General features: G+C 35.1%; 1 pseudogene; it reads left to right on the top strand.

Annotated features, from left to right (window-relative positions):
- Positions 1 to 3,861: 3,861 nt before the first annotated feature.
- On the top strand, positions 3,862 to 10,735 carry LOC141587626 (putative serine/threonine-protein kinase CST; annotated as a pseudogene).
- Positions 10,736 to 11,977: the final 1,242 nt, after the last annotated feature.

The following is an 11,977-nucleotide window of genomic DNA, read 5'->3' as shown; positions in this document are numbered from 1 at the left end:
TTGAAACACGGAGATAAAAATACTAAATTTTTCCATCGACGGGCGAGCCAGAGGAAATAGAAAAATCAAATCTCAAAGCTAGTTGATGATGAAGGACGAGTTCACGAAAGTACGGAGACCATTGCAGCCACGGCTACTAACTATTTTAAGGCTCTGTTTACGTCAACAAATCCTATTATAAGTGAGGAGCTGCTTCATGGAGTGGAAGGGAGAGTTACGGACAGAATGAATGCGGGCCTTCAAGCGAATTATGGGGCGGAGGAAGTGATCGAAGCCTTAAATCAAATGAATCCGTTAAAGGCCCCTAGCCCGGACGGTATGAATGGTCTTTTTTTTCAAACTTACTGGCACATTGTTGGTCATTCTGTTATACGACAAGCCCTTGGTATCCTTAATGGGGCTCCGTTCCCAGCTGCTTTCAACCATACCCATATTGTGTTGATTTCGAAAAAGAAAGCACCGGACAAGATGGTTGATTTCAGGCCTATTAAATTATGTAATGTGGTCTATAAAATTGTTTCTAAAGTATTAGCTAACCGGCTGAAGGTCTTTTTGGGTGATATTGTATCGGAAAATCAAAGTGCATTTACACCCGGTAGGCTTATCATGGATAATATTCTTCTTGCGTTTGAAATGTTTCACTATATGAAGAATTCTAGAGGAGCTGGGGGCATATGGCCTTGAAGCTCGACATGTCTAAGGCATATGACCGGGTAGAATGGGCTTTCTTGGAGAGGGTTCTTGGAGCTATGAGGTTTGACGAGGCCTGGACTGACCGAGTGATGATGTGCGTTAGGTCAGTGTCGTTTGTGGTAGTGGTGAATATGGCGTTACTGGGGAAGGCTTTGTACCGGGTAGGGGTCTCCGTCAAGGGGACCCGTTGTCACCATATCTTTTCATTCTTTGTGTTGAGGTTATGTCTAGCTTGCTTAGAAGGGCGGTTGAGAAAAGCACCATACACGGGATTCACATTGCGCCTACGGCTCCGATCATCTCACACCTCTTGTTTGCAGATGATAGCATTTTTTCGTTAAAGCTAATGAGGGGGAGGCGCTGCGGATTAAAGCAATTATTAATAGCTATGAGATGGCTTCGGGGCAACTGGTTAATTTCGATAAGACAACGGTCTCTTTTAGCAAAGGCACGAGTGCGAGGAGAACGCAACGTTTCACGGAGGTCCTGGGGGTCCGGACTGTTGACACTCAAGAGAAATATCTGGGCTTACCTATGGTTATTGGGCATTCGAGGCAGGTGGTTACTAAAATTGTCCGGGATAAGCTAAGCAAGAAGTTGCAAGGATGGCGGAGAATGTTACTCAGTAAGGCGGGTCAGGAGGTTTTGATAAAGGCAGTAGCCCAATCTATCCCGACATATGCGATGAGTGTTTTCAAATTGCCAGCTAATTTTTGCGATGAATTACGGTCGCTGGTCTCGAACTTCTGGTGCGGCTCGAAAGATGGAAAGAAAAAGATGACATGGGTAGCTTGGGAGAAAATATGTCTTCCAAAAGCGAAGGATGGGCTCGAGTTTAGAGACACTAATAAATTTAATGCCGCTCTGTTAGGTAAGCAAGCTTGGAGATTAATGAACGAGGAGGAGTCACTGATGGCCCGTGTGTTGCAAGCGAAATACTTCCATGGGAAATCATTTATGGAAGTGGAGTTAGGACCTAATCCAAGTTATACTTGGCGGAGCATTTGGGAGGCTAGGGAGGTGGTGAAGTTGGGAGCAAGGAAACGGATAGGGGGTGGACTGGACATGAGAATATGGCTCGATCCGTGGATACCCGGTACGAAGTCACGACGAATTCTATCTCCTATAGGGAATGCAGACATCGATATGCGGGTAGCTGACCTGCGAGAGGAAGGAGTAGCTCGATGGAACCACCAGTTGGTAAGTACTCTGTTCCTACCTTTTGAAGTGGATAGAATAATCAGTATCCGGATAAGTGATAGAGTGCACAAGGATGGATGGTGTTGGGACTTGACAAAGGATGGAAATTACTCGATTAAGACAGCTTATTGGAAATTGGCCGAGGGGGTGGAAGAGGATGACGAGCAGTCTGATTATGCCCGCGAAAAATGGCTTTGGAATAGGATTTAGAAGGTACCGGTACTTCCCCGTATCAAAGTTTTCTTCTGGAAGCTGTGCAACGACGCTATAGCCACAAAACGGAATATAGCTAGGTGGATCAATGGAGTGGATGATAGTTGCCCTTTATGTTGCTATGACGTGGAAACTTGTTTCCATGTCGTAAGGGGATGTGGGTGGGTGGAAGGGATTTGGGAGGGGTTGGGATTGGAGATGACGGAGGACACAGGGTTTGAGCGGGTGAGGGAGTGGGTGGAGGTTGTGATGAGAGAAGCGGGGGTAAAGGAGTGGGTGTCTCTGATGTGTGGATGTTGGGCCATTTGGGAAGCAAGGAACAAAGCGGTGTTCGAAGGTAAGAGGTGGTGTGTTGCTGATGTAGTTCGAAGAGTTAAGGAGCTTGTGGAGGAGATGAAGGAGGATGAGAGAGTAGAGAAGGGGCAGATCGAAGAGGATGAGAGGTGGCAGAAACCAAAGCCGGGCTGGTACAAGATAAATGTTGATGCGGGTTGGTCTGAGGGAGTTGGGTTGGGGCTCGGAGCTGTGTGTCGTGATGAGACGGGGACGGTGCTGTGGGGAGCGGGGTGGCAGGAACGTGCTCAAAGGGACACGACAATGTTGGAGGCTGAGGCGATGCTGATGGGGTTGAAGGAAGCTTGACGAGCAGGTCTATCGCGCATTATAATCGAAAGCGATTGTCTAACAATTGTGGAAGACTTAAAGAAGCGGAAGTGCGGCAGAAGTGACATTGGTCTGGTCTATGACGATATTTACGATTTATGTTTATCTTTTTTAGATGTTGAATTTGTGTTTGGTAGGCGGTCTTGTAATAGGGTAGCACACGAGATTGTCCATGTACGTCCTTGGGTAGGAGGCAGTCGGTTTTGGCTGGGTGCACTCCCTCCATACATTATCTAATTAATATAATATAACCCTTGTGGTTTTATTTCAAAAAAAAAAAAATCGACAACTTAATGCCGTAATCTATGATGCCACGTTCTTTCTATATAACAAGGCAACATCATACATCCACTTATTCAATGTTACACCCATTGGCCTTTAATAAATTCATATATTCACCTTTGTAACAGACATATCCGTTTCAAACTTGCGACGAGTTAAGTACTATTTATGTGAGTAAATAGAACAAAATAGATTGTTACTTTCTAGACAATTTATTTTTGTCATATTTACTCATATGGGTAATACTTAATTCATCACAACCTTACAACGAATATACTCGTCACAAGAGAGACCCGCAAAAATTCACAAACTGTTAAACTCTTCTTAAGCAAGATTTGTCCTAATCAAGGAAAGATGTTTGAAATTTACCTAATACACGACATTTCCTCGTTTATTAAACATAAATAATTACTCCCTCCACTTTTTTATATATGACGTTTTGCATTTACGAGATAAGCCTTTGACTTTAATATTTACAAAAATATATTTGTTCAAAAAATATAAAAATGGTACCATTAAATTTCTTACGAAAAACTCTTTCATATGAGTATACATATCATAATATTTAGTCTTATATTTTAAGATATATTGAAGAGAGAAGGGAGTGTCTCGAAATGTGAGAAAGTCATATATAAAAAAATAGAGGGAGTACACTAGAACTGAACCTAAGAAAAAAAAACAAAATAATTTAGAGTAGAATATTACGGAGTAATGTGAATCCTTTTGACTTTTTTTTGTTTAAATACCCTTATTTAAATGCACGTATTTTCTCATAATTGCTTTCAACAAAGATATTGTTCTATCATTAACATGGGAAATTGCTTGGGATCTTCTATTATTGCACCAATCACCAAGAATACTACTAATGCATTAGGTACTTCTATATTTCAACTTTATCTTTCTTTTTAGTTTTATTTATGGCATTTGATGCAAACTATTGATGTCAAGTAGTGCATTTCTTAGCTTATTATGTTGATTAGATAGTTAATTGCATTACTAGTGTAAATCACGTGCATAAATGCACGGTCTTTTTTAGATCAGAATGTTAGAAAGCTTAGCAAATAAAGATCATAAAATTTAGAGCGAATTTATATATTAACACACTATGGATAAGAGATATAAGGCCCAACCTATACAGAAGAATGACAATTAATAGAGGCTCAACTCTTTCCTAAAATAGTTGAGCGAAAAAATTTGGGGTAAAACTTATTCTTTTAGTTAAAAGGAGATGGTGGATTGTTGTGCTATTTTATAGCATATGTAAATATTGTATTCCATAACTACATGGTATATATCCATTTTTGTATAGAAAGATTTTTATGGCAGACATTTTTTGTAAGAAAAGTTGAGCGGGAAACATTGAGACAAACTTATTCTTTTAGTTATAGGGGGATTTTAAATTGACACATAATTAAATTTTCATATTTTAATATGAAAATAAAAAATAAAATAGAAAACTAATCAAAAGAATTGAGTCGAGTCATGAAATATGTAATTTAATAAAACTTTTTTTACCACATACACCGTAACTAATAATTCCAATTTATAAATTTTCTCAAATAACTTTAATGAATTTAGTTTTCACGAAATTAATAATATCAGCTCATAATTTTCTTACACTAACTAAGTACATGTTAAGTTTTTTTATACGAAACTAATAATATCAATTTATTGGTTTTTATATACAAATTTTTAGATTTATATATCAGTTTTGCATTATTTTATTTAAATTAATATAATTTAGATTAAAAACTATTATAGTGATTAAAAAATTATATGTTAATTAAAAGATAATAATTTAATTAAAAAAAGTCTTATTTTCTTCTTTAAGCAGATTCCTTTTGGAGGAAAAATGTTTGAGAATTTTTATTCTCTTAGTATATAGGAAGAAGATTATAAATTTGAAAAAAAAAGGAATATATTCATATATTTGCATGCATGCAGGGGCGGTCATGACGGGGGTGTAGGGGATTCACCCGCACCTCTTTTGTCAAAAATAAATGCAAATTTGATTGGTAAAGAAGCATATAAATTATGTTGGTCTAGTGGTTTGTGATATGTTTTCTCACCTTAATGATCATGGGTTCAATCCTCCAATTGAGCAAATTTTTTTAATGTTCTTTTACCATACATTTTGCTCAATTAAATAAGATTTTTTAATGTATAACTCGATTTTTCGTTGTAAAAAAATTTAACGCACCCCCATCTATCGAATCCTAGAATCGCCCCTGCATGCATGCAAATACTCATATCACACTATAGTGAACCCCAGTTTAATTTTTTTTGGATGACGAGTGAATCTGCAGTCACAACCTGAGTAAATCCTCGAGTATATGTGATAGTCTGCAAACCACCTAGAGCAACTCCAATGGCAAGCTATGGGACCTTGTAGCTTGCCTTGCCATATCGTTTTTTTAAGCAACACGGCTTTTGAGCTACAACGTCCTCCAACGGTAAACTACAACAAATCTGACTTAAAAGGGCTCACATAACAAATAAATATCATAATTTATTTATTTTTATTTTTTTTCTTAATTACTAATTTATTCCAAGCATGTAGCTTGACAAAGCTACACGTGCTTACAAGTAGGGACGTATTTCTATACTCCAATGGTGAACATACCGCTTAAATATTTAGAATAATTGCAAATAAGTTCCTAAATACAACCATTGGAATCGCTCTTATACCAAATTATACAAAAAGACTTGGACTAATAACCTAGCTATCTAGACAAAAGAAATTATATCGCTCTATCACTTTGTAGATCGTCTAGGTGGCCATATTGAGATTAATAATGTTGTTATCGTTGTTTTAGGGAGAAAGAGTCGCAACTCGTCAACAACGAAAGGGCAAGGAATAATTGGAGGAGGAGGAGTAGCATCATCACACATTTTTGGAGAAATTGTAGTGCCAAACCTAAAAGCATTCACATATCAAGAATTAATAAAAGCAACAAGTAATTTTAGGCAAGACACAATGTTGGGAGAGGGAGGTTTTGGAAGGGTTTACAAAGGATGGATTGATGAGACTACTTTGGCACCTTCAAAACCTACTCTTGGTGGTCTCCCTATTGCTGTCAAAAGAAGTAAAGCTGATAGTGCCCAAGGTTTTAAAGAATGGAATGTATGTCTTAAACTTCTTTTCTATTACACCTTTTTCGATTTTTTTATAAAACCCGTAATTGGGTACTAATTCATTTCCGAGATATCCAAATTCACAGCAACAACAATATTATGGAATACCAGATGTTAACTAGTTTAAATGGTAAAGTTATGAGAGATTGTACTCGTGACCTGGATTAAAAAAAAAAAAAACAATCATCTGCAATAAGTTATCAGCCCAAGTCATACGACCTAGTTGTCTTAGATAAGAATGTGCTAACTCATGAGCTACATCTTCGCGGATTTTGATTAGTCTTCATTCTTCTTTAGTTTCCTTTATGTCAAAATCGATGGCATAAACAACATATTACGTGATGCTCAATTGCAATTCAAGTAACAATTTTGATTAGAAAATATGAAACTGTATACCTTTAAAAACTTAATAAGAAATTAAAAGATGAAATAACAATTGCATTAAAACCGGTTTGACTCTATCAATTTTGCCTAGGTCGTCACTCGGTCTGCCTGTACTGGTTTAATAATTTATACGGAGTATATTGGCATGCAAATTTTAATTTTTAATCGTAATTTAAATATGTTTTCTAATTTGATGCAGATGGAGATCGAATTTTTGGGGAAGTTATCACATCCAAACGTAGTTAAGTTGATTGGCTATTGTTGCGAAGAAATGGAGCTTCTTCTTGTGTACGAATTCATGCAAAAAGGAAGCCTAGAAACCCATCTTTTCCAACGTAAATTATTATTTCCACCCTACCAACTCTTGTAAAGTTTTTGCTTACTTTCGTTGACCTTAATCTATGGCTTTATCTTCCTACCGAAATGTTGATACAATTAATTGCCTTTACGATAACACTATCTGCCTTAAATAAAAACGAGCCAATTAAGTAACACATCATATAAATATATCGCACTTTGCTTTTTGTTTTGTCTATTTAATTACTTGACTCGTTTTCAGTTGTTAGGAGAATATTACGGTATATATCGTAATATACCGTAATCGGAATAATATCGGTATTAGAATAAGTTATAGTGAAAATTGTTAATTACCACCTACTATTTAGTGTATTTTACAAATTACCACCTAGTATTTCGTTTATTACAACTTACCACCTACTTTGCACCGTATATATCCCATTTGCCACCGTATAGCCGTATTTCAATCTCGATCATCATTTAACTTAAGCCCCGACTCATTAAGGCGATTAATAAACTAGAGAAAGACCAAAATAGCCTCACTTTAATACCCTCAAAACACATACAAGTAAACAACCCATTTATCACCAACTCCTCAATAATTCTTCTTCATCATTCATCATCAAATTGCCAGTTAAAAAAAAATCATCCTCTTCAAATTACTAAATGTTATTACCCACCACCAACAACAACAAACTCAAAGCGTCGCTCGCCACCGGCACTTCACCACATGTCCAACGATCTACTCACCCACCGCCGCATAACCCCTAAACAAACATCGCTTCGAAATGTCGCCCGTCACCGGGGCTTCTAATCCCTTCCCCCACTATCAAACTCTCTTGCAAGTCGACCACTCAACCACCCAACCCCATCAATCGTCTCCACCACCCACGAAAATCCCAGATCTATGGTTTTTGTGGGATGGGGGTGATGGTGCCGACAAGTTAATGGTGAGGAATGTGACAAATTTGGTGGTGCGATGAGCAAGTAGGTCTAGGTTGGCGATGCGGATGTGGTAGTGAGGTGGTGGTCAGGTGGAGCTGTATTATATGGAATGTTTATAGCAATTCAACCTAATTACATACAAATTCCTCTTTGAGATTGTTTAACAGTGTAAGATGGATCATGAATGATTGTTGGTTCTTTTAAAAGATGAGTTTTGATTATTGGATTTTGATTCTTAAAAGATAAATAGATTTTGATTGTACGTGTTTTGGGTCTAAGACACTTGATTTTGTTTGGAGTTACTAAAAGTAAGGGTATTTTGGTCATTTTCTAGTTTATTCACTTAATGAGTCGGGAATTAAGCTAAATGATAGTCGGGAATGAAATACGGTGGGAGTCTGGATATATAAGGTGCAAAGTAGGTGGTTATTTGAAATAAACAAAATACTAGGTGGTAGTTTGTAAAATACGATAAATACTAGGTGGCAAGTTGTAATTTTCACTAAGTTATACGTATTATATTGCGATATTAGTTTATATGATTTAGATATTCTGGGTACTATATAAATATAGTACCATTGTAATCATTCGAACATATCAATTATCAATAACATTTGTCTTTATGAATTCTCTCATTTCCGATTCTAATATCAGTTAAAGTCGATATCACCGTCTTAATTAAGAATTTGTGACGATAAAATGCAGAGAATAGAGAAGCGCCAACATGGTATACAAGAATAGATATAGCAATAGACGCAGCTCGTGTGATTTCTTGCATACAACTGAAGAAGTTGTCATCTATCGAGACTTCAAAGCTGCTAATATTTTATTAGATAAGGTAATTAATTAACATATACTCCCTCCATTCAACAATTATCACCCCATTTCAATATAATACCTCTCACATATAATAGAGAAATGGGGTGATAATTAATGAACGGAGGGAGTAATATGATGATGATTGAAGAATGATGATTTGTTAGGAAAATTGATTGATTGATTTCACACTTTCGTGTTTACATTGAGTCAAACATGCTTTGATTGAAGAGATATATACTTTCAGGTGACTTTCTAAGGAGTTAGGTTGGACTGTCGTCTACATAAGAAAATCTAGGCATAAGGCATGCAATGCAACTTGCAACCAAATAAGGCATTATTAGAGCATAAAAGATTATACACTGCCCTAATTTTTTGATCACAAATTCTCGTTTAAGACTTCAAAATACGTTTTATTTTGTAAAACAGATTTAAATAGGTATCATATGATAAAAGTGTCTGCTTATGTTATAGTCAGAACTAAGAAAGTTGTCTCATTATCATCAACTTATATCTTTGCATATAAATAAATCTGTAAAATAAGGATTATTGAATTTTAACTCAGACAAACTTTTTGCAAACGTAGACGAAGTTATTAAACATGTAGTAAGCTAATTTGACGATATTTGTTTACATTCTTTGACACAGAATTACAATGCGAAACTGTCGGATTTTGGAATTGCTAGGTTGGGTCCGGTTGATAGATCACATGTGACAACACAAGCCGTGGGCACATATGGATACGTTGCACCGGAATACATTAACACCGGTATGTTATAAAAACCCAATTTGTATTTTTTGTTTGGGTTATAAACTCTTAAATTTTGACGTATTTTGTGAAACGATTTAATCACAATTTAGGGTCATCATAAACTACTTTACCCATGAATCAAATAAATTTTCGTTAAACAGAGTTTTTGATTAACATATTAATAAGTCACTCGACTATTTTACATGTTTCACTCGATTAAAAAGCATAAGATGGGTGAATTAGTTTTAGATTTACATTTCATAATTCATATAACTACTCATCCATATATATTCCACTTATAATCATCACCTTTAGGTTGGATAAAAAATTAAATAAGACAGTATGTACACTACGTCACTACAGATTATTTTTTCTGTTCTATATACTCCGTATATTATATATATGTCTCAATTTCGTAATTAAATTAACCACTTAGTAGTATATACGTGTATAACAGTTTGTGGGAGATGGAAAAAAAAAGGAGAAAATACGTACATTTGACTATCACTCACTAGTCACTACTCACTACACGTCTTTGAAGAAAGAAAAAATATGTGAGACATAGGGAAAAAAATACAGTATGTGACACGTATGAATTTCTATTTATGTGAGACATTTCACATTTCACATTTCACCACAACTACAAGTCAACAAACTATAGGTTTTTCATATTTATATTTAGGAAAAACGGTAAAAATGTGTATAATCATTATTTGAGGCAAATATAAATATGATTTGAACACCACTTTTAAATGTCGTTTACTTAATCGTTAAAACCCTCCTTACACATGCCAACTAATATAGTTAATGAGATTACTATACGCCAGGGACGTAGATATACACAGGCTTACCAAGCCATGGTCCTGGAGAGCTTTCAGAAAAAAAAAAAAAATACACAATAACTTGTTTCTAAAAAAAGTAATTATGATGAGAAATATAAATAAAATTGTTGTTTCGGCCTTAGATAGAAGTTAAACCTAACTTCGTCCCTCTTATACATATGCAGGTCGCATAAACATAAGAAGTGACGTATACAGTTTTGGAGTGGTGTTGCTTGAGTTGATAACAGGCCAACGGGCCTTTGATTCAAATCGGCCCAGTGGACAGGCCAATCTTGCTGATTGGTGTAGGCCCATGCTCAATCAAATGTCCATATTAAAGAAGCTTATTGACGTTAGATTGCAGGACTACCCTTCAAAAGCAATGAATGAGATGGCCCAACTCATATGGAGATGCATCCAAATTGATTACAAAAAGAGGCCATATATGAGTGAGGTACTCTTAATTCTCGAACGGATTAAATCAATAAAGGTAACCCCGAAAGGAGTAAAAGGGTTCGTTATGGTAAAGACATAAGGGCCGGTAGACGAGGAAGTATCGGGGGTGTGAGCGTGAGCCCAAGGCAGGCAAGCTTACCGTAACTCTTGGCTAGTTGATTGTGTAAGCGGCATTTTATAGTAAAATAGGACATGTATTGTTGTAGTTTATTGTACGGCGTAATAAATCGTGACAAGCGACAATACTCGATAAAGTAGATTGTACAAAAATGTATTCCGTATAAGTTATGACTTCTGTATTTAAAATTGCGAGTGAAATTTTGAAAATAATGTTAAAAAATTTAAAACTTTCACAAATATATGTCTTTTTTTTTAACGAGTGATTGTAATGATGGTTACGTCAATAATATGATTTACTTTGTTCTACCTTTAATATCTGTTTGGTAAAATTAAAAAGGTGGATAAAATTTGTAAAGTTAACTAGAACTTGAAAAAATAGCTGAAAAAGAAGAGCTGTTAAAATAATTGATTATATGAAAAAATAAAAGTCTCGCAAAGTAACTATATGTAGCTGATTTTTGGTAAAAGGACATAATCAGACATTATAATAATTTTCGATATTATAAATTGAAGGGTCAAAAAGAAAAATAAACTAAATACATGTAACTTATTTCTCACATGCTACCCTAGGTATCTTTTCATTCCAACCAAATAGACTAATTTGATCAAATAAGCTAACTTATTTGTCATTCAAACGGAGCCTTAATGATTTATGTTTTAAAATATTACCTATTAAAACTAAAAGGTTTGTTTTGTTCAACTAAATGAAAATGTAGCTGAAAACTGAAAAATTTATTATAATTTGAAAATGTAGTTGTTAAGGTAACTTAAAAGAAGAAACTGATAAAGTATATATGATTATATTAAAGATTTTTGACAAACTAACAGAAAATGTGATATTATTGTTGAAATGATGTAAACGAGCATAATAATTATTTAATATTAAAAATTAAAGGGCTAAAAGAGGAAAATAAAATAAAAACATGCAATTTATTTCTCACATGCTATCCATGTAGTTTTTTATTTATTTTTTTTTATTTCAGTTGTTTATTTGTTAATTAGCTACTCACTAAACAAAGTCGTTTGGCCATGCTATCCACATAGTTTTTTATTTTTATTTTTTTATTTCAGTAGTTTATTTGTTAATTAGCTACTCACTAAAAAAAGTCGTTTGGTTACCATTTGAAAAACACAGGCATTACAAAATAATTATTTAATAGTAAAAATTGAAGGGCTAAAAGAGAAAAATAAAATAAAACAT

Source organism: Silene latifolia, chromosome 1 (assembly GCF_048544455.1).
Source record: "Silene latifolia isolate original U9 population chromosome 1, ASM4854445v1, whole genome shotgun sequence".
Classification (NCBI taxonomy): Eukaryota; Viridiplantae; Streptophyta; class Magnoliopsida; order Caryophyllales; family Caryophyllaceae; genus Silene; species Silene latifolia.
Note: the sequence above shows the minus strand (reverse complement) of the source record. Positions and strands in the feature narration are given on the sequence as shown.